The 24,607-nt window shown below is 40.2% G+C and overlaps 1 protein-coding gene across 2 annotated transcripts in view; it reads left to right on the forward strand.

The window, feature by feature from the left end:
* The window catches only part of MCU (mitochondrial calcium uniporter), a 216,814-nt gene that overhangs the window by 38,122 nt on the left and 154,085 nt on the right, over positions 1-24,607 (forward strand). The gene's annotated exons all lie outside the window — the stretch shown is intronic.

Here is a 24,607-nt window from a genome sequence, read left to right on the forward strand (position 1 = left end):
GGGAGTATAGTATGAGATAACACTGGGGAGAAGGTTCTGTTTTAACATAAGTTTGAGGACACTCCGCTTATTTCCTTTCCTACTCTGAGAATGACTTGTTGAAAGTAGGGATGAAATTATAGGTATATGGATAAGAAAGGCATTCCTGTGTTATTAAACCCCATGAACTATTGGATACCATGCAGGGACTAAAATTATTTGTATATTTGTTTAGGAGGAGAATAGCATGAGGGATCTAGCAAAGATAAATACTAGAAAGACTATGTTTCTAGTGAGTAGAGGGATGAAGCCTGTTTTTATTCTAGTGTCCAAATCTGGTGGGCCTTGAAAAGAATTGCTTCTTCATTCTTCTTACCTTGGTATCCAGAAACAGTGTATTATGGTTGCAGTTACTTGTATTGTGCTAGCTTTTAGGACTGCTTCAAAATACCAAAAGGCTCTAAACCCAAATGTACACTGATAGATCTTTCCTATTAAAGAGTAGCATTATATAGTAAAGTGATAGAAAACTGTATTTCTGGCCGGCCATGGTGGTTCATGCCTGTAATCCCGGCACTTTGGGAAGCCAAGGCGGGTGGATCACCTGAGGTCAGGAGTTGGAGACTCGCCTGACCAACATGGAGAAATGCCATCTCTACTAAAAATACAAAAAAAATTTAGCTGGGCATGGTGGCATGTGCCTGTAATCCCAGCTACTCAGGGGGCTGAGGCAGGAGAACTACTTGAACCTAGGAGGCAGAGGCTGCCATGAGCCGAGTTTGCGTCATTGCACTCCAGCCTAGGTGACAGAGCAAGACTCTGCCTCAAAAGAGAAAAAAAGAAAACTGCTTTTTAATATTCCTTTTAAAAAAGAAATCAGTCCCGCAAACACATGAGATAAATTTGCTTTTGGAATGTTAGAACAGTAACCACTCTGATTAAAGTGGTTTCTGCTTCTTGCTCACTCTTTTTTCATTTGCGAAACTCAGCTTCTCACACTAGAACAGATAGATTAATACTTTCATACTGTGGAGTGGTATTTGGACTTTAGATGCACTAACAGGACTGTAGGTGGTAGTACTCAGAGTTCCTCAACCTTGGCATGACTGATACTTTGTTTCAGATAATTCTTGGTGGTTGAGAGGCTCTCTTGTGCATTGTAAGATGTTTAGTAGCATCCCTGGCCTCTACCCACTAGGTGCCGGTAGCGCTTTCCTCCCTAGCTGATAGCCAAAAATGTCTTTAGACTTTACCAAAATCACCTGTGCTTAAGAACCATTGCTGTGTCTCTCTTCAGCATTCTTTTTTTTTTTTTTTGGAGACAGTGCCTGGCTGTGTCATCCAGGCTGGAGTGCAGTGGCGTGATCTTGGCTTACCGTTAACCTCTGCCTCCGGAGTTCAAACGATTCTCCTGCCTCAGCCTCCCTAGTAGCTGGGACTACAGGTGTTCACCACCACACCCGGCTAATTTTTTGTATTTTGAGTAGAGATGGGGTTTCACCATGTTGGCCAGGCTGGTATCGAACTCCTGACCTAAAGTAATCCACTTGCCTTGACCTCCCAAAGTGCTGGGATTACAGGGATGAGCCACCATGCCCAGCCTTTAGCATTCTTTTAAAATTTGTTCTCATATTGGTCCTTTTTTTTTGTTTTGTTTTTTTGAGACGGAGTCTCACTCTGTCACCTAGGCTAGAGTGCAGCACCTATCCACCTCCCGGGTTCAAGTGATTTCTCCTGCCTCAGCCTCCTGGGTAGCTGGGATTACAGGCATATGCCACCATGCCCAGCTAATTTTTATATTTTTAGTAGATACGGGGTTTCACCATGTTGCCCAGGCTGGTCTCGAACTCCTGACTTCAGGTGATGTGCCTGCCTTGGCCTCCCAAAGTGCTGGGATTACAGGTGTGAGCCACCATGCCTGGCTTATTGGTCATTTAAAATAATATCTGAGGACCACACCCTGTAGATGTTTTGCTGAGAATGCATACATGTGAACAGTCTCTGAATATGACCTCTAATGAGAAGACAAAAATCCCCTTTCCCATGTGTATATCATTTGGATCTTTCTAATAACTTCTTTTGTAAGATCAGATAAGATTAAGTATGCAGCAATGCACTGTGAGCTATGCAGTGGTTGATTCTGCAACAACTTTTCCCCATTGTGCAGCAGCAGTATGGTTTCTGAAGGTTTCAAGTGTGAGTTCTGATTAGCCTAAGCCAGTCGGTTTTTTTAAAAATTATTATTATTTTTAGAGAGATGGAGTTTCGCCATGTTGTCCGGGCTAGTCTCAAACTCCTAGGCTCAAGGGATCCACCTGCCTTGGCCTCCCAAAGTGTTGGGATTACAGGCGTGAGCCATCACACCTGGCCCCAGTTAATTTTTTTAAAAAAAAATTCTTCTTAGTAGGGATGTGGTCTCACTATATTGCCCAGGCTGGTTTTAAATTGGTCTCAAGTGATCCTCAGCCTCCCAAAGCACTGGATTATAGGTGTGAGCCACAACACCTGGCTGCCTCATTCTTTTTAAGTGGCCAGAAAAAAAAAAAAAGAGTGTAGAGATCAAGCCTGTGAGAAAATAGAAACTAACTCCACTTGTTCAGATTTAGATCCTTTTATTGTAGATATCTTGTCACTGAGTGCCCAAGGAATGGATATTGGAAAGCTGTAGCTGTCCTTAACTTCAGTGTCAAAGAGTAGGAATCTCCTTTTTTAAAGCAATGGCTTTATTGCGATCCAGTTCACATAGCATAACATTCACCCTTTTAAAGTATACAATTCAGGCGGCGCGCAGTGGCTCAAGCCTGTAATCCCAGCCCTTTGGGAGGCCGAGACGGGTGGATCACGAGGTCAGGAGATTGAGACCATCCTGGCTAACACGGTGAAACCCCGTCTCTACTAAAAAATACAAAAAACTAGCCGGGCGAGGTGGCGGGCGCCTGTAGTCCCAGCTACTGGGGAGGCTGAGGCAGGAGAATGGCGTAAACCCGGGAGGCGGAGCTTGCAGTGAGCTGAGATCCGGCCACTGCACTCCAGCCTGGGCAACAGAGCGAGACTCCATCTCAAAAAAATAAAAATAAAAATAAATAAATAAAGTATACAATTCAGTGGTTTTATAGTAGTCACAGAATTCTGCAACTGTAACTATCACTAATATCTGATTCCAGAATGTTTCCATCACTGCAGGAAAAAAAAAGAAAAACCCAACAACCCATGTTTAACAATCACTGTCTATTCCCCTCTACACCCAGCCTGTGGCCATCACTAATCTTTCTTATTTCTATAGATTTTTCTCTTCTGGACATTTCATTTGAATGGAATCATATAATACTTGGCCTTTTGTGACTGATTTCTTTGACTTAACATAATGTTTTTGGGGTTCATTCATGTTGTAGGATGTTTTGACATTTTATTCTTGTTTATTGCTAAACAATAATGATATAAATATCCATTCATCAGTTTATAGACATTTGGGTGGTTTTTTTTGCTATTATGAATAATCATTTGTGTACAGGTTGGACAAATATTTGGACAAATATTTTCATTTCTCTTGGGTATATACCTTTGAGTAGAATTGCTGAGACATACGGTAATCCTATGGTTGACTTGTTGAGGAACTGCTAAACTATTAACATTTCCCAAAGTGGCTCTACCATTTTTGAATCCCACTAACAATGTATGAGGGTTCCAATTGCCCTGTATCCTTGTTAGCACTTGTTCATGTCTTCTTTATTTTAGCCATCCTAGTGGATGTGAAGTGGCATCTCATTGTGGTTTTGCTTTGCTTTCCATAATGACAGATGATGTTCAGTGTATCTTTGGAGAAATACCCATTCAGCACTTTAGCCCATTTTTAAATTGGGTTGTCTTTCTGTTGTTGTAAGAGTAAGGATGCCTTTTTAAAGCTCCTTTTTAATTCATTATGAATCTGGCATCTGTTCATTTAGTTCATCTATTTGATAACTCTTAGAATATTTTTTTCAAGCAAGGCAGTTTTGTGCCTTTTTCAGTGTCCTTCAGTTATTTTAAATGCTGGTCAGCAAGTGATTAAACTATAATTCTTAAGAAAATGAGATGGAGACTGTTGATGCGAACAGACAGATATGTGAAAGAAATTATAAAGCACTGCTAATGTAGATTAAACATGATAGGATCTGGTGAACCGAATTAAAGCTCTAGAATTCCTGTGGGAATTTGATTGAGCAGGTAATCTACAACTTCTAAGTGTGTCAAACAACTGCCCTTGGTTTTTGGTATGCTCCTTAAGCACACTTCCTCATCAGGAATATAAGAAGCACCTGTGCTTAGTTTTGTACATAACATTTTGATTATGTATTTGTTTTACCTTTCCTCACCAGGAATTTGGGTTTAAAGAATTCATAATTGGTTTAACTAGATCATGTAGCTATGGTGTACCAACTTTTGTAGCAGCAAATGAAAGCTATTGAATATATTCTTACTTTGATTAAATGATAGGCGAGAGCATCCATGAGATGAAAATGGCCCTTTTGAGTGCTTTTTCTACATTTAGTGAGGTTAACATAATCTTTCAGTAAGAGCGTTTATGTCAGATTAATATTAAAGGGAAGAAAATAATAGTGCTGAAAGAAAGGTAGAGAGGGTTGGAAAAAGCACAGGTTTTGGTGCCAGACTGAATTTCAGATCAAATTTTAACTCTCCATTTCCTCTTTGAGTGACCTTGGACAAGGGAATTAATCTCTGTAAACTTCAGTCTTCATCTGTAAAATGGGATGGATTAAATCTATCTTGAGGCTGTGCGCGGTGGCTCACGCCTGTAATCCCAGCACTTTGGAAGGCCAAGGCGGGTGGATCACGAGGTCAGGAGTTCAAGACCAGCCTGGCCAACATGGTGAAACCCCATCTCTACTAAAGATACAAAAATTAGCAGGGTATGGTGGCACATGCCTGTAATCCCAGTTACTTGGGAGGCTGAGGCAGCAGAGTTGCTTGAACCCGGGAGGCAGAGGTTGCAGTGAGCTGAGATCGTGCCGCTGCACTCCAGCCTGGGCGACAGGGTGAGACTCTGCCTGTCTCGAAAACAACAACAACAAAAAAACTATCTTGTACTGAGGCAGGAGGATTGCTTGAGCCCAGGAATTCGAGTCCAGTCTGGGCAGCACAGCCAGACCCCCATGTCTAAAAAAAGGGAAATCTTGTAAGGTTGTTGTGAAGATAAAATGAACCAATGTGTGAAAAGCATTTAGGGCAGTACTTGGCACATAACGAGTACTCTGTTGGTGGTACCTGATACATATGTTTCAAATACATATATATGTGTATTTTTTTTTTTTAAGGAAAATTTAGATAATCTTATATAGCTTAACTTGCAGCATCTACTCAGTCTTGACAAGCCTTTCTGGTAATTTAATTTCACAGAAGGTAGATACAGTAAACCTGGGCCTGCTTTTTTTGTTTGTTTTAAAGAATTAACTTTTTATTATGATGGTACAATATGCTTATTGGAGAAAATTTGGAAAAATTATTTCAAAAGTAGTATTTTTTAAAATTCAGATAATTATAGTAGGAGTCTGTTAGCAGAAACTTTAAAGGGAATGTGGTCCAAGAAGGAAAGAAAAATTCCTCGGAAGTAAATAATAATTATGTTAATTGGAAATTATAAGTAAGAACTAGAAGCAGAGTCTATAAAAACTGATGAATACTACAAAAGTAATTCCTGATTGGGTGTGGTTGCTCACACCTGTAATTCTAGCACTTTGGGAGGCTGAGGCAGGAGGATCCCTTGAGGCCAGGAGTTCGAGGCTGCAGTGAGCCATGATCGAGCCACTGCACTCCTGCCTGGGCGATGGAGCAAGATCCTGTTTCTAAAACAGAAAGAAATAAATTCTTCCTTGCTTCACTGAGATCTAAAATGGACATTTAGTCACTGGCCACATGTGATTTGAGGTGTGTATAGTCCAAACTGCTATGTACTGCAAGTATAAAATACACATTAGATTATTTATGTGTTGAAATAATATTTCCTGTATATTGTGTTAAGTAAAATGTTATGAAAATTAATTTTATCTTTTTCTTATGAATGTGACTACTGGCCTAGTTAAAATTATATATATGGCTCACATATTCTGTTAGACTGCACTGTGCTTTAGGCATAGTAATACTTACTAATTTTGAAATATTTGAAAATTTAAAGTTAAGATACTGGATAGTGAACCAAGGTTTTAATAATTTCCTTATAAACAATAACTGTTTTTTTGAGACAGGGTCACTCTGTCACCCAGGCTGGAGCTTGGTGGCCTGATCATGGCTCACTGCAGCCTTGACCTCCCAGGCTCAAGCAATCCTCCCACCTCAGCCTCCCAAGTAGCTAGGACCAAAGGCGTGTGACACCATGCCTAGCTAATAAAATTTTTTTTTTTTGGTAGAGACAGGTCTCACTATGTTGCCCAGGCTAGTCTTGAACTCCTGGCTCAAGCTATTTTCCTGCCTTGACCTCCCAAAGTATTGGCATTACAGGCATGACGCCGTCTCTACAAATAATTAAAAAAAAATTAATTGGGTGTGGTGATGCACACCTGTAGTCCCAGCTACTAGGGATGCTGAGGCTGTATTGCCTGAGCTTAGAAGGTTGAGGTTTCAGTGAGCTGTGATCGGGCCACTGCAGTGCAGGCTGGGTGACAGAGAGAGATTGTCTTAAAAAAAAAAAAAAAAGTCGTCTGTGTTGTATCATGTATCAGAATTTTTTTTTTTTTGATAGCTGAGTAGTATTTCAGTGTTCAGCATTTTTATTAATGACATGGATAGAATATTTAGACTTGCTTTGCAAATCCATATACGACCTGGAATTGGCAATGAAAATAAGTTGTATTGTTAAAGTGTCTTGGGGTTTTTTTCAGACTAGAGATTGAAAATAGTTATCAGACTGAAAGAATTGACTTAATTGATTAAAACGTATTCAACATTGATAAGTGCAAAATCCCATATATGATTTAAAAAGTTAGTGTTATTATAAATGGATGTGATGTGGTTTAATAGCAGGTAATATGAAAAATAACTGGAGGGTTTCACTTGACAGCATGTTCATCATGACTCCACAGTGCGATCTGGGCTCTATTAATAGAAGCCTGGTGTCCAGAATGAGGACTGTGATTGTCCCAAAATATTGTGTTCATGTCTAGGTACCTTACTTTAATGGTAAACATTTAAAAACAAAGGCATATTCAAGAGAGAAACCAGAATGATCTAATGGGAAGGTAACTAGCCACTTAGTATTAAAATAAAGCTGTTGTAAGGTAGAGTGGACTGCTTTGGGAGGTAATCAGATCTATGTCACAGGATTTGTTCAAGCAGAAGCTGGATGAACACTTGGCAGGGACATTGTAGACTATTTTAGTTTCACTAGTTGGGTATAGGAGTGGAAAAGGTGCCTAATTATATAGAATATCTTTGTGGATTTTCAACCTTGATATTAATATTTTGTAATCACAGAACATTGCAGGATACTGGGGTTTAAAGTGTAATAGTGATTGTCTCTAGGGGATGGGATAGGAGACTGTCATTTCCCATGTTATGTACTTCTTTATTTAATTTTAGTTTCTACAATGAGTATATATTGCTCTATTAAAACAGTTGTAAGCACTTGTTTCTTGACTAGTGACATTGGTGCAAAAAAAAAAAAATTCTTGTTTTGTAAATCGGCACAAATTAATACTTCAAAATTTTTCAAAAGTAACTTAGTAAATTAGTATAAACAATTTAAGTGTTTAAAACCCTCAGGCCGGGCGCGGTGGCTCAAGCCTGTAACCCCAGCACTTTGGGAGGCCGAGACGGGCGGATCACGAGGTCAGGAGATCGAGACCATCCTGGCTAACCCGGTGAAACCCCGTCTCTACTAAAAAATACAAAAACCTAGCCGGGCGAGGTGGCGGGCGCCTGTAGTTCCAGCTACTCGGGAGGCTGAGGCAGGAGAATGGCGTAAACCCAGGAGGCGGACCTTGCAGTGAGCTGAGATCCGGCCACTGCACTCCAGCCTGGGCGACAGAGTGAGACTCGGTCTCAAAGAATTAAAAAAAAAAAAAAAAAAAGCCCTCTGTATTGGCAGATTTGTGTATTCATGGACGTTGGATATATGGACTTTTTTGCCATTGGAAGACTGATTTGCTTCATGAGCCTTTATTCTTTTCTGTAGTTGATGTGGCTGGTGACAGTGAAAGTTAGCTGGGCTATTACAGATCATTCTGCGTGCTCAGATTTACCTTCAGCTCCAAGGTTTGGATTATCAGGTAATTAAACAGTAAGATTTACCTTCAGCTCCAAGGTTTGGATTATCAGATAATTAAACAGTAAGGCCCTGACCGCTGCTGCCTACTACCCTTGTCTAAAGGCTTAGTCCTAAAAGGAAATGAGAGTGGAAAAAATTGTTGCATTCTTAGGAAAATATTTCCTTCTAACCCAGACATCTTTTGTTTTTCCCCAGATGGTACTGTTATATCCCCCAGAGACAAAGGGTTGGCCCTTTATGCTTATTAGGAAAGAAGGATTATGACCAACACTTGCCTCCTGGATATGTTTAGGATAAATGTTGCTAAGCTGCTTTAGTAAATAGATCGTAAACAAAAACTGAGCCACACCTCCTCCTGCCATTATTATTATCTTAGTAAATGTTTGCTTAGGATTTTGATTACTTAAATGCTGTAGTTCTCTCATGTACTTAAAAAATCTATAACATTTTGTCAGTAAAGAGATGTATTAATATGCTTCCTTTGCCTTAGCTCAGTAATGCCCTTTTGATGATTGTTTGAGCCAGGCATTTAGCAGTCTAAATGGTGGACAATCTTGGACATTGCTGCTTGCTGTCAACATAAAGCTGTTTGGTGTTTGAGATGGTAGTGCTAGGAAAAATGTGTTAGCATTTGCTAAAAGAGCTTTCACAGGCTGGTCGCTTTCAATGTTTAAAAAAAGTTTATATAAAACTATACTTCACTACAGTGTTCCCAAAAGCTTTCTAGTCTTGTTAGTGAAGCATGTGGGGCATATGAATTGTGGTTTAAACTCTAAATGGCCACAAACATTTTTCTTTAATATGACTCTTAACTTACTTTCTCTAAACTTCAGTTTGATATGTAGTAGTTGTTGGTACCATAGTAGTTGTGTAGTTCAAACTCACCAGTCATGAGTTTTCATTCTTGGATATGTTAGTGTCTTTGAGGTCAGGAAGAAAGAACAGAAGTCACTAATGTTAATAGCAGAAACTTTAACATTATAGGAATAAAAGTGGTAATAATAGATGAGCAGAAACCTTAATTCAAGAAATACTTGTTTCAAAAAATTATTATTCTGTACCTTCTGTGTAAAATGCCCATTACTAGGCCTGGGCCCTGGACTTTAAAAGAGCATATAGTCTAGTTGTAATGGATCGATAATTTAAAATGTAAAGGAAGGGGTAAGGGAAGCAGCCGTATATGAATTCCTTAGAAGGAAAGTTGGTGTTATTTTCCCTTTTTCTTTCCTTTTCTTTCTTTCTTTTTTTGGAGATGGTATCTTGCTCTGTTGCCTGGGCTGGATCGACGTGATGCGATCTCAGCTCACTGCAACTTCCGCCTCCTAGGTTCAAGTGATTTTTCTGCCTCACCTCCTGAGTAGCTGGGACTGCAGGTGCGCACCGCTATGCTTGGCTAATTTTTGTGTTTTTATTAGAGATGTGGTTTCACCATGTTGGTCAGGCTGGTCTTGAACTCCTGGCCTTAAGTGATCCTCCCCCCTCCAACTCCCAAAGTGCTGGGATTTCAGGTGTGAGCCACCACGCCCGGCCTGTTTCCCCTTTTTCTGTTTCTTACCTTTGACTTGAAGTTCAAGAGTGAGCTGTGTAAGCACCAGGGCAACAAGATGTTTATTATATTCCTAGGAACTCATATTCTTTCTGCTTTTAAGTTGGCATGGGAGCAGGGATGAGCAGTGGTATTGTTGGGGTTATCTTTAGGTACAATTGCTGGTTTAGGACTTACAGGCTTTTGGGAATTAATGCAGCTGGATAAATATTTTAAACGAATGAGAAAACCTAGACTGGACACTGGGAGCAGAGTTACAGTCTAAGTAAAAACCACTGGAAAAAGCTTTCAAATTCTGTTAATATAACAAAACTAATAATTATAGTAATCAAGAAGAATTTATTTGGGAAAAATGAAGGGGAAGTTGGAGTAAACTTATATGAATAAGTATCCTGGGGGCTCTGAGAAATTGTTCCCACTCTTTCCTCCTTGCTTATATGTCCAACAAACCAAAAATAGCTTCCTGGAATGAAGAAGAGAGCTAATCATGTATAGCAATAAAGTAAGTATATCCCACATGCTGGATTTAGCTTTTAGATTGAACAAATGTTAGAAAAGACTCTTTTCCTCTGGTTTGTGCTATTTATTTTAGATAAAATGGGGCAGAAAGACAAAGAGCCTTTCTAGAAAGTTTATGCTAAGCAAGGAAATGTGGATTTTTAATTGTCTTGAAAAAAGAAATGTTGAGTGCTGATAGCCATGATGTTGACATCTCAGCTCGTATTTTATGTTATGTTATGTTATGTTATGTTATATTATGTTATTTTTTGAGATGGAGTCTCGCTCTGTCACCCAGACTGGAGTGCAGTGGCGCAATCTCGGCTCACTGCAAACTCCTCCTCCCGGGTTCACGCCATTCTCCTGCCCCAGCCCTCCGAGTAGCTGGGACTACAGGCGCCCGCCACCACACCTGGATAATTTTTTGTATTTTTAGTAGAGACGGGGTTTTACCATGTTAGCCAGGATGATCTCGATCTCCTGACCTCGTGATCCACCTGCCTCGGCCTCCCAAAGTTCTGGGATTACAGGCGTGAGCCACTGCACCCGGCCAGCCGTATTTTAATAGTTAAGAGTTATAAATAGCAAAGCCAAAGGAAATGTTATGTAAAACTTACAGTCTCTTATCTGTGGAAATGCCATATTTGGCATCCAGTTTATAATGGTCACTCCTTCTGCTTAAAATCCTCTGTTGACTGTTGCCTGGAGAATGAAGCTTAAAATCTGTGAACTTTGGTATTGAAAGCCCTTGATGGTTGAACTCAGCCTAGCCTTCTAGGCTATTTTTTTCTCCTTTCCTTTTTGCAACGGAGCCTTTTGCTGTGCTAGATTCCTGAGATGTGCCTTATGGTTCTCTGACTTTGTTCACATCTTTCTGTGTGGGATATCCTCCTGTTCCTTTTCTACTGGTCAAAATGCTCATTTTTTTTTTTTGTTTTTAAGGCTCCAGCTCTTTTGTTTATATGATTATTAGGACACTCTTCTCATTATTATATTCAACTAGAGCCAAAAACATATTTGGGTATATATGGGAAGACACATAGCTATGTGCACTTATACAAAGTGAACATTGTGGTTTAAATGTCATGCCACAGTAATGTGCTATATATTATAGATGTATAGTAAATCATAATTAAGTTACTGAAGTAGAAACTATGAATTGAGAGAGACTAGGTGTAATGTACCTTAAAATTTTTTTGACTACTAGTGACTAATCTTCAAAAAAGAAAAGGCTGGAATGACCAGTTTACATTACTGTGAAGTTCATATATTCGAATTTGTGCTAGACCATTCCTTTCAATGCACTTTAAAAGTAACATTTGGAATTATGTTTAGCACAATTGGAATCTCATTACATTGTATTGCATCAAATAGGATTTAAAAAATCTTGTATTGGGAATTGGAAAAGCGATAAAAGTCAGACTATATATGTGCTTTTTTCCCTTTGAATTCCAGCTTAAAAATGTTAATTTTAGTTCTAGGTGAATCCAGCATTTTAGTGGTCTTCCTTGGAGTAGTGTTTCAGGCCTTTTTTGTTTATGAAACAGAGAAACATTTTCCATTTTAAAGAAAGCCAACTTCTTATGTTCCCAAAGTCTGACTTTTTCCAGGGGTACTGCTTTAGAGGTACGTGATTATTCAGCCTCTTTCCTCTAAAAGTGGGCTTGGTATATGAAGTTAGCCAATGAAGAATATTAAGATTTTTTTTTTCTTTTTTCTTTTTTTGAGACCAGGCTGGCATTCAGTGGTGCGATCTCGGCTCACTGCAACCTGTGCCTCCTGAGTTCCAGCGATTCTCCTGAGTAGCTGGGATTACAGGTGCGCACCACCATGCCTGGCTAATTTTTGTATTTTTAGTAGAGATGGTGTTTCACCGTGGTTGCCAACTGGTCTCGAACTCCTGACCTCAAGTGATATGCCCGCCTCAGCCTCCCAAAGTGCTGGGATTACAGGCATGAGCCACCGTGTCCAGCTGAAAATTAAGATTGTTATTTTCTTCTCTTATGATCCCATCAATCATTGTCTTTTCTCCTTACTGTGTGTTAGTTAATAGCTCTCTTGCTTACTGTTCTGTGGCCAGCTGTAAAAAGAGTGCCATCGCGCAGTGGCTCACGCCTGTAATCCCAGCACTTTGGGAGGCTGAGGTGGGCTGATCACAAGGTCAGGAGGTGGAGATCATCTAGCCAACATGGTGAAACCTCATCTCTACTAAAATATAAAAAGTTAGCCGGGCGTGGTGGGGTGCGCCTGTAGTCCCAGCTACTTGAGTGGCTGAGGCAGGGGAATTGCTTGAACCTGGGAGGTGGAGATTGCAGTGAGCCAAGATCACGCCACTGCACTCCAACCTGGCAACAGAGCGAGACTCTGTCTCAAAAAAAAAAAAAAAAAAAAAAAGTGTCATCTTCATGATCTTCTCACTTCTAGTGTGAACCTGACTCTTCCATTATCTCAAGATAGGAAGCCCCATAATTTGTTAATAGTGAAATGACTAGAATGTACTATTAGAAATAGTTTCCGAAATTGAACTTATTTGTCAGTTTTGTTGGAATGTCTTGAACAATGAAGCTTCAGAATGTGATTTTTATTTCTGTATTTCTTTCTGACTTCTCACTCGTATTCCTATTTATATTTTACATGTTGTCTGTTTTCCTGATTTCTGATTTTGATTCCAGTAGGTCATAAGAGATAATGTAGTGCAAGGGTTGAGTTCAAACCAGCAGGTGCTATGAGTCATTTGCTCCTTTGCTGGGGCAGCCAGTGTGCTGCTGTTAAGTGTGGCTGTGTCTCAGCTCTCGGGAAAGATCCATTTAATCCAATTGTGACAGAGGGGAGATGAGAGCATGGTTCTGAGAGAAAAAGTCTCTAAATCTCACAGGCAGAGAATTCTTGGATACATAAAAAGATTCTAGCTGTGTTTAATGTAATATAGGCTTTTCCATTGTATTTTAATAGTTATTAACAATATATTAATAGTCATCCATTTACTTATAAATATATTTAATTGTGAACAACGATCTTTTTTTTCTCAGATACAGTAGTTAATGAGTTTATAATTGAGTCTTGAGAGAATAGCGTTTTTTTCTTTTTTTTTTTTTTTTGAGACAGAGTCTCACTCTGTCCCCCAGCCTGGAGTGCAGTGGCACGATCTCAGCCTACTGCAACCTCTGCCTCCTGGGTTCAGGTGATTCTCCTGCCTCAGCCTCCCAAGTAGCTACGATTACAGGCACCCATCACCAGACCCGGCTAATTTTTTGTATAATAGAGATGGGGTTTCACCATGTTGGCCAGGCTGGTCTCAAACTCCTGAAATCAGGTGATCTGCCCACCTTGGCCTTCCAAAGTGCTGGGATTAAAGGCATGAGCCACCGTGTCTGGCGAGACTAGCATTTTCTTGACCATAACTAAATACAGATTTCAATAAGCATAAGCAAATTATGTCAAAAATATGTCCAGTTTACTGGCATTTACTGAAAAGGATAAACATAGAGAGACAGTCTTCTTTTGACAGTAGAAGATATTTCCATGCCAGGTAAAGCGAGAGGCATCTTAACAGTGAGAAGAGTGTCCATGTTCCCTGTGGTTAGTGGCCACTATCGGTAACATTTCCTGTGTTATGCTGCCAAGCTGATAATGGCTTGTAGGTTATGTATATCTAAAACTTATGTCTGATTAGTCTTCTGTCCTTTTCTGTGTATATCATGCACTGCAAAACGACATTGCAGTCAACCATAACCTGCATATATGGATGGTCCCATAAGATTATAGTGTCGAATACTGTACCTTTTCTATGTTTAGATATGCAAATATTTACCATTGTTTTACAGTTGCCTATAGTATTTGTTACAGGAACATGTTGTACAGGTGTGTAGCCTCGGAGCAATAGGACATACTGTATATCCTAGATATGTAATAGGCTGTACCATCTTGGTTTGTGTAAGTACACTGTGATGCCTGCATAATGATGAAATTGCCAAAGAATGCATTTCTCAGAGTATATCCCCGTTGTGAAGGAGCACAGGACTGCACTCTGTCCATCTTTGTCATCACAGGATTTTTTCAGACTTGCAATTCTATTTTATTTATACTCTGTTTTGTTGCCATTTCCCCCTAGAGCTTCTCCACATTTTTATATATCATCCAGCTATTTTTTTTAGCCTTAAGTAAATAATACTCAGAAACGAATATGATTCTTATAGCCTTGGTTTTCATGTGTTCTTTGGATGCTTGCATATTTATTGGAGAGAGTGATTGTGTGAAAATCCTGTCTAGTAGTATTTAATTAGGACAAAGTGGAAGATAAGTTAAACATGTCTTGCCCCCAAACTTTCACACATGTAAGTGTGCCTAATAACGAAGAGCTATTAATTTTAAGAGTATGTGGCCTATGGGCAGGGGCTGGACTATAGATAAATTGCAGGGATTGATTATACCCCTTAGGGGAGACAGAAAACACCAGGGAACCCAAGTTAGGAAAAGTCTTTCTCCTGAAGATGTAATTAGAATGGCAACTTGCTCTTCGGGCAGCTCCTGAGGTGACTTCTAGGGGGATGCAATGCTATAAATGCTGCTAGGGGTTTTATTCAAGGTGGGAAGTCAGGGAAAGGGGATAAACAAGTACTCTATATTTGGTTTTGGTATGGAATGGACACGTGAGAGTGTGTGAGAGAGAGCAGTGAGAGAGTATGAGAGAGAAGGTGAGGGAGAGAGAGAGAGGAAGAGACTTGACCATCATGTTGTATTTATGGCATTGCCCTGTCATTAGCTGTCTAGAGAAAAGTGAGGGTTTTTGGGCCAGGTGTGGTGTCTCACACCTGTAATCCCGGAACCTTGGGAGGCTGAGGCAGGTGGATTATCTGAGGTCAGCAGTTCGAGACCAGCCTGGCCAATATGGTGAAACCCCGTTTCCAGTAAAAGATACAAAAAATAAAAATAAAAATAAAAAATAAAATGCGGGCACGGTGGCGGGTGCTACTCGGGAGGCCGAGGCAGGAGAATAACTTGAACCTGGGAGGCAGAGGCTGCAGTGAGCCCATATTGCACGACTGCACTCCAGCCTGCGTGACAGAATGAGACTCCATCTCAAAAAAAAAAAAGGGGGTTTTGGAGCCCCTTTAATATATGTATTTTTATGGGGGGAGATAGTAATATTCATTAGAATTAATTCCTTTATTCATTTATTGAATACCTACTGTATATGAGACACTGTTCTAATTATTAGAAGCTTTTTTTTTGTACTTGTACAATTAAGGTGCTATGCAAGTCATGTTTCTACTTCTAGAAGGTTGTGCAAGTTATGCAGATTAGTGTATTATGAACTTAGAGGCAAATGAAAGAAACTTCAACAAATACAGATTAATTTTTCTTTATCACCTAGAGGGGTGGATGTTTTCATTGGAAGAGTGGCTATGAGGAAGTCATGGAAGATTTTTATGGGTATGATGGAATTTGAGACCAACTAATTAGACTTGAAAATAACCTTAGTTCTGCATAGTATATTTCTATATGAAATTCTCTTGGTGCCTGACGGCAGCTGATTCTGAGAAGCTGAGGAGGATACTGTTCTGTGGTATAATTAAACTCTGCCCCTCTTTCCAGAAATCCAGCCATTTGTGTTTTGTAGGTTATGCTGTAGCTCATCATTTTCATGTCTCTCCCTTAATAGTTTATATATATGTGTATTTATATGTATTATAACATATATGTTATTTATATACATAAATAAATATACATGCATCTCCTTGTTAACCCACTCTTAATATAGGAGGTATTTTCTATATAGTTTATATTCTTTCTCTATATTATGGAATAACTATATATAACTATATAGTTGATCTTTTGGCTTCATTTTTCAGATATCTGAAGATGCTTTTTTTAAAAAAGATTTTTGGGTGGGTAATGTTTTGGAGAACTTTAGCAGTAATGTGCTATTCCTACTTAGTGACAGACTGAATGCAGGCTTGATTCATAGATTGACTTCATTTTGCCAACTAGCTTCTTAAATGCAGAGGAGTTTGGTGGGGAGGAGAAAGTGCTAGAATTTTTGGCTCACTAGCCATAGCTTTGGAGCAGAACACAAAACAGCAAGGGTAGACTAACTTCATTTTGTTAACTAGTTCCTTAAATTGGTGCGCACCTGTAGTCCCAGCTACTCAGGAGGCTGGGGCAGGAAAATCGCTTGAACCCAGGAGGCAGAGGTTGCAGTGAGCTGACATCGCGCCACTGCACTCTAGCCTGGGCAAAAGAACAAGACTCTGTCTCAAAATTCAGGAGTTTAGGGAGGAGAAAATACCAACAGGTCACAGCTTGGGTACAGAACATGAAACAGCACAGCTGGTAGTTATTCAAAAGGGTAGGTCTGCTCTCCTTTCTTAAAAACATCTGGTTCTGCCAGCTCTCTTTGAGCTACCATGCAGACTTCTTACTGCCAGACCTGTTTCTGAGTTGGAGATCATTAAAGGAATGGTTAGATAAACCTCTGGGGTCAGTGGATAATCCCTGTGTCACCAGTTGAAATTTAATTTTTTTGTTTTTTAAACCTTTGGGTGTTTAGCATAAGATAGAGGTTTGTTTTTGTTTTTGCTTTTTTGGTTTTGGTTTTTCCCCTTAACATGGTCTGCTCCTCAGCTTTTCTTTTGGATTTGTATAGTAAGGCCCACAGATAAGTGTTTCCTTTTAATATTATAAAATTGTTTTTGGGTTAGTCTACATGCATTAAAAAAACCTATTTATAAACTCTCAAGGCTTATGGACAACTTAGATCAAAACAATTCAGTTTTCTTAAAGCAAGCATGTTTATTTCTAAAGATTCAGATTTTACATTTACGTAAAGTTAGTTTTTCTTCCAGTGGAATACTATTCAGAATTTTTTTTTTTTTTTTGAGATGGAGTTTCACTCTTGTTGCCCAAGCTGGAGTGCAATGGCGTGATCTCGGCTCACTGCAACCTCTGCCTCCCAGGTTCAAGCGATTCTCCTGGCTCAGCCTCCTGAGTAGCTGGCATTACAGGCGCACACTACCACACCTGGCTATTTTTCTCTATTTTTAGTAGAAACAGGGTTTCACCATGTTAACCAGAGTGGTCTCAAACTCCTGACCTCAGGTGATCCACCCGTCTCGGCCTCCCAAAGTGCTGGGATTACAGGCGTGAGCCACCATGTCCGGCCACTATTTGGTATTTTATGCATAAATAGCTACTATAGCATGCTACTTTCATCACAGGGATATGTCAAACACATAGAATTTTCTCATAGTACAATGTTTTCACCAAGAGTCTTTTTTCTTATTTTTTCCTTTGCCATATATTATAATATGGTATATTATCATATATCATTACCATAAAATGATATATTACCATTATGTGGTAGTATACTACGTATCGTTGCATGGCCAGACTTTCTCACCAGAGTCTCAGTGTCTTCCTGTGAAAGCATAGTCAGATGTCACACTTGGCTAACTGTTAAAAAAAATTTGTTTTTATTGTGGTAAAGTATACATAACATAAAATTTACCATTTTAAATAATTTTTAAGTGTATGGTTCATTGACATTAAGTACTTTCATGTAGTTGGTGAACCATTACCACTATTCACCTCCAGAATGTCTTCATTATTTTGTACTGAGTGGCTATTTTTAATGTTTCTAGGTGGAAGGGCATCCCAGCTGCTCCTGCCTGTGTTTTGTTTCCGTGCATCCAGTTTTTCTTGCAGTTTGGTGATAGTGGACATACTTGTCCTCTTCTTATTTATTCACTCAATAAATATTTGTTGAGCATCTTTTGTGTGTACAGTATAGCATGAAACCTAGTGGAAAACTGTGGTTATAGTATTCGAGTATAAGACTGATAGCAGCCACACTGGCGTTGCAGTAATTTTTAAGAAACCAAAAAGAAAAGGCCTCCATGAAATATTTGAATTATAGTCAGGCTTAAAATGAAAAAATATTTGAGCAGAACCTCCAAGTCACATCACGTATCTGGAGAATCAGAAGTTTTTTGTGGTTGTAAAAAAACAAAACAAAAATTTTTTGTACAGGCGTTTAAACTTTAAGTGGAGGCGTAAATGTCATCTATGTCTATGTAAATACTACCTCCCTTTTCAGTTGGATAAACCTGACTTAAATGCTCTCATTAAGTTAAAGTTTGAATTGTATCTATTAGAACAGTTTCCTAAGCAACAAGCCCGAGACTGTTAATTTCAGGCCTTCTTCTGGTTCTAGGGTATGTAATAAGACTTAAGTGTTTGAAATGTCTGAAATTGTCTCCAAATAGATATTATGGTAGTCCTTATGTGTTTGGGAATTCTGTGCTAATTGCATAATTGTAATGTTTAGCAGCCATCTGAAATGTAAACTTAATACCAAATTTGTTATAATTGCTTCCATGGAAGGTAACCTAGGGTTCAGAAAAAAAAACAACTTATTTGGACTTTAATCCCTGCCAACTCTGAGATATCAAGACATGTAGTTATTATGTAGTGAGTTGAGGAGGTGACTAATTTATGATCTCTATCTAGAAGTTTGGTAAACACTTAGTAGTAGGTTGCTAGGCATGAATTTAGTCTGTTTGCAATTTGGAAATATAAATGTAATCTGAACCTAACAGTGAAACTGTTTAGGCCTTTTCAGCCTAACCCTGGAAATGTGACCAAAACCAGCTAAAAATATAAACTAAAAATATAAGGAAAAGTTTAGGGACTAGATGCAGGGCGGAGGTGCTGATTTTTAACTCTGGTTGCTTCCACTTGCTGCTTTTAGTCCATGTTCAGTGTCCATGTTTTGCTTCCTCATTCCTTGTTGCATTCCTTCTCTATTGCCATGGGTTTCCCAAGCTGGCATAATGGTCTTCCAAAATCCACTGTTGCGTTGTTTTCAGGTATTTCAGGGATCACACATTGTCTATACAAATGTTATAGATACTTAATACATTCTTAGAGGATACATTCTGAACCAGAAAAGTAAGGAGCAGTGCATTTTAAAAACTTTCTGAGTTTTTGTTGGTTTTCTTTTCGTTCTTTTAAAAAATCTGTTAAGGAATGTATAGTGCTTGTTATGATGAGGTAATAAGGACCGTTCTTGTTACAGATAATTTTGTGACTTTTGCACTTTGCTGCAATCATTGTTATGCCTGCTATTGGTAATACGAAAATTATTTTGGAAACACATCAAAACATAGAAATAGGTCAGGCATGGTGGCTCCTGCCTGTAATCCCAACACTGGGAAGCTGAGGCAGGAGGATCGCTTGAGCCCTTGAGTTCAGTCAAGGGAACACAGGGAGACCTTGTCTCTACCAAAAAAAAGAAGGGGAAAAAAAATAAAAGAGCTAGATGTGGTGGCGCGCGCCTGTGGTCCCAGCTATTCTGGAGGCAGAGTGGGAGGATCACTTTGAGCCTGGGAGGTCGCAGCTGCAGTGAGCCATGATCATGCCACTGGCTTGACAGAACAAGACCCTGTCTTAGAAAAAAACAAAACCAAACCAAACCATGGAAATATAATATGGCCATATATTTAATTTAAAATATTTTAGTAGCCATATTTTAAAAAGTGAGAAGAAACAAGTAAAATTAATTTGAATAATGTATTTAACATAAAAATATTTCACTATGTATTCAATATAAAAATTATTAATGAGTTACATTCTTTTTTTCATACTTAATCTTCAAGAATCTTACCACAACCATCTTTTTTTTTTTTTTTTTTTTGAGACGGAGTCTCGCTTTGTCACCAGGCTGGAGTGCAATGGCACGATCTCAGTTCACTGCAACCTCTGCCTCCTGGGTTCAAGTGATTCTCCTGCCTCAGCCACCTGAGTAGCTGGGATTACAGGTGCCCGCCACCACGCCCAGCTAATTTTTGTATCTTTAGTAGAGATACAGTTTCACCAGGTTGGCCAGTCTGGTCTTGAACTCCTGATCTCAGGTGATCCGCCCATCTTGGCCTCCCAAAACCCTGCTGGGATTATAGGTGTGAGCCACTGCGCCAGCAAACTGTCTTAATTATCATTAGATTAAACACATTTTAAGTGCTCAATAGAGCATGTAACTGTCATATTGAACAGCGTAGATCTGCATTTTATTATCTTTTCCCCATCAGATCCATTAACAAGGAGTGATAAGTAATAACTTTTTTTTTTTTTTTTTTTTGAGACGGAGTCTCGCTCTGCCGCCCAGGCTGGAGTGCTGTGGCCGAATCTCAGCTCACTGCAAACTCCGCCTCCCGGGTTCACGCCATTTTCCTGCCTCAGCCTCCCGAGTAGCTGGGACTACAGGCAACCGCCACCTCGCCTGGCTAATTTTTTGTATTTTTTAGTAGAGACGGGGTTTCACTGTGTTAGCCAGGATGGTCTCGATCTCCTGACCTCGTGATCCGCCCGTCTCGGTCTCCCAAAGTGCTGGGATTACAGGCTTGAGCCACCGCGCCCGGCCAGTAATAACTTTTTTCCTGTCTAGTGAACTATCCAAAGTGAATGTCAAGGAGATATAATGGCTGAGCGAGGTGGCTCATGCCTGTAATCTTGGTTCTTTGAGAAGCCTAGTGGGGAGAATCACTTGAACCCAGGAGTTTGAGACCAGCCTAGGCAACATAGCAAGACCCTGTCTCTACAAATAATGAATTTTTAAAAAGGAGATATAAGGAGTCTGGTTAATTCATTCTCTGAAGAAATACTTCGTTGTTTAAAACAAACAAACAAACAAACAAACAAACAAAAAAAAAACGAGATAAACCAGGAAGGACATCCTGGTCCATGTTTGTTACAGTCTCAAGAAAATAATTATAATTTGAAACCTGTTCTTTCCTTGACAATGGTATTACTTTAAGGAAACAGAAGTAAACTTTCCGTCTGAGGATTAAGATGTTAGGGTCATTTAGCTTCTCTAGAATTTGCCACGCAGCATCCTAAATTGGGATGAAAAGCACTTACTCTTCCACACTATCAAATAGCTATAAAACTTGAGAATGTTGGATTATGATGGCTCACGCCTATAATCCGAACACTTTGGGAGGCCAAGGTGGGAGGATTGTTTGAGCCCAGGAGTTCAAGACCAGCCTGGGCAACAGCAACATGGTGAAATCCCATCTCTCCCAATAATTGAAAAAAAAATTTTTTTTTTCTGGTCATGGTGGCACATGTCTGTGGTCTCAGCTACTTGGGAGACAGAGGTGGAAGGATTGCTTGAGCCCAGGTGGTCAAGGCTACAGTGAGCCATAGTCATGCCACAGCACTTCATCCTGGATGACTGAGTGAAACCTGGCCTCTAAAAAAAAACAAAAACCAACTTGAGAATGGTGACATGGGTAGAGATTTTAAATGAGTGATTTATTTTTCTTCAACCTGACTGATAGGAGCTTTTCTTCTAAGGTGTAAGGTATTTACTAGAGTGTGAAGCTATTTATATGCAATTATATAATGCAAAGAATAGAATTTTATTAGCTTATAATTACAAAATAAATACAACACATTAGGTTGATCAAATTAAATTTTTCTGCCTTTTTTGGCCTAGTATAGGGATTTCTGTTTATAAGGACTGCTTTCTATGTCTTGGTGATAGATAAGGATTAAAGGTTAGGTTCTTAAAGGGGGTTAGGATGGCCATGTAAGTCACCTCTAAATTACAGTGCCTTTTGAGTGAAAAAGAGTGCTGACAATAAATACGTTACAGAAGTAGGTGTTAAGCTGTACTATCCCAGGCAGATTGGGACATATGGTCACCCTAGTTAAAGGGTGCTGTTGAAGCTTTGCTACCTCCTTCTTCTTCTTCTTCTTTTTTTTTTTTAATGGGATGGAGTCTTACTCTGTCGCCCAGGCTGGAGTGCAGTGGCGTGATCTTGGCTCACTGCAACCTCCGTCTCCCAGGTGTCTTAATTTAATTTAGGAGAACTAAATAATTAAACATGAGGCCAAAGTACGTAAGAAAGTGGCAGTCTTTTATTGCAAATATGCACACACTCTTGGGCGAAGATCTCTAGTCCTCAGGTATGTGGCCAGGGAAGTCGCGCCGGTGCTCTTGGGTGAGGTTCTCCGGTACACAAGTAAGAGGGGCGGAAGAAGTCACACCGGCTCCTGCTGGCTGCCGACTTTTGTGCATTGGTACTGGAAGGGGGAGGGCAGTGGGCGGGATAAGGGCGTCATAGGGGCGTCTCCGTAGGCATGGCCGGGTAAGTTTCGATCTCTTTGGAGTGACTTCACCTGGCGCATGCTCAGTTGATCTGCATCTTCGCGGGTGCGGGCTGCATTGCGGGAAAGTTGGTGATAAAGAACACGGAAACAACAGGTACTGCTCCATCTTGTTCACCTTCCTTCATTTTGTCCCTTCTCCCTCACCCAAACAGTCCAACCTCTCATTGATTATAAGAATTTGGGGCGCCGTTGTCTGTCTGTCTGCTTCCTGCTGTTAAGGGGCGTAGTAGTTAGGGTCTGAGGTTGGCAGTTGGGTGTAGGGATGCAGGAGCATTTGATTGAAGGTGACTTGGGTGATTTCTTGGACCCTGGCCCGGAGAAATTTTATTAGAATGGGAGCAAGACATAACATAAGACAGAGGATTAGTATGGGAATTAGGAATGGAAGCATCTGCTGTACTATAGGCAGCAGCCATACTGGTGGTCCGGGGATTAAGGGGACGTTAAATTGTTGAAGCTTCTTTTTGATTTTGTTTAATGTTTGGATGTTGTTGTCAACCAGGCCTGACTCATTTATGTAGTAGCAACCCCTGTTCCAAGTCCTGAGGCTATTAGGGATGATGCTAGGGAAACCCCCATAACTAAGGGAAGAAAAACGGCCCGTTTTTGTATTTTATTGCTGGAAGTGGTAAGCTGTGAAGCTAGCTTGGACAATCCTGCTTCACCATATAGGGTTAAACTAGGCACTAAAGACACCGGAATGCAAAGGGATTGGGTGATGGAGGTAGGGTTAAGAGTTTGGTTACACCAGAAGTAGCTGCCAACAGGGGCCATCTGGGTTCCCTTGGGAGCTTGGGTGTGATTACACCATGAAGAGTTGGGAGTAAAGTAGCAAAAAGGAAGGGTTTGACTCTGTGGATTACGGTATAATGGGACTTGAGGCAAGGATGTTGCTTGAGAGGAGCTGGTAGAGTCGGTGGTGATATTGAAAGCAGCTGGTAGAGGGACTGCCACTAAGGGAGCTTTTCTGAGTACAGCGCAAAGGAAGCAGTGGGAGAGGTTTCTTACTCCAGCAGCCTGGGTTAAGTCAAGTCCCTGGCGAATAAGTGTTAGCCATGAGAATGGGTCCTCATTGTTAGGGGGGCTTCTGTATTTTTTTGTTCATGAAATTTTACGGCTGAGGTTAAATTTTGTAGGGTCTGTACACCCTTAGGAAGTTGTACTTGCTGAACGTATATTCTCTTTACCTGGATGGTTGCGGTGGGATATGAGGAAGAAGATGATGCATATAGTCCACCTTTTACTCCCTGGGCCCACCGAGGGTCCCAGGGATCATTAATAATAAGACTATATGTTTCTGGCGAAGGGCTTTGAAACATGTTCTTATGTTGGGATTGTGCATTGAAGTCATACAAAGGATGGATTTTGCAGTAATTGTATGGACACCCTAGGTTGGTTTCTTGCCAGTAGTTCTTACAATTATATTCTGTTTGGTCGTATGAGAAACATATGGCCGGGAGGCCTCCAGTGATGGAACTTAGGGAAAAGTTTAGGGAGAGGGCAGATTGACAGCCCTGGGGGGAACATTCTGCAGTGCCCTGCATGAGCGAGTGTACCTGGTTGTCTGTAGACCAGGTTTCAGTTATAGAAAATTTCTGTACAAAGTTAGGATTAGTAGGAGTAACTAGGGGGATTAGAGTGAACCATAATAATGGTGGCAAAAGTGTAGAGAGTAAGTTCAACATTGCTGAAATCACAAAGGGCACCCTGCCAAGCTAGGTCTTCTATGAGAGTAAAAAGTCGGGAGACCCACTGGTTGGGGGATGGGTCAGGGAGGAGGGTATCTATGGGGTTTGTGAGGGAAAAGTCAGTTAAGCTGAAGAATAGTGAGGAAACAGGAAAATTTGAGGAGGGTGTTGATCCTTGAGTAGAACCTGGTCACCTGGAGAAAGGGAAGGGGAGCAGATGTTTTGAGTTAGGTTAAGATGTCTCATCCCAAGACGGGGTGGGACAAGAGGGCATGATGAGGAAAGAGTGGGCAAAGCATGCATAGTCCAGGGAGTAATTTAACATTGGGGTCTGGCGAGGGTTAGACGGTTTACCATCTAACCCTCTGAGTAGTTACCTCAACTACTGAGATAGTGGATGGCTGGCTAGGACCTCCATAGGTTGGTAAAACAGAATAGGTAGCCTCCGTATTGATGAGAAAAGAAATT

The sequence above is a fragment of the Piliocolobus tephrosceles genome, chromosome 9 (assembly GCF_002776525.5).
Source record: "Piliocolobus tephrosceles isolate RC106 chromosome 9, ASM277652v3, whole genome shotgun sequence".
Taxonomy (NCBI): Eukaryota; Metazoa; Chordata; class Mammalia; order Primates; family Cercopithecidae; genus Piliocolobus; species Piliocolobus tephrosceles.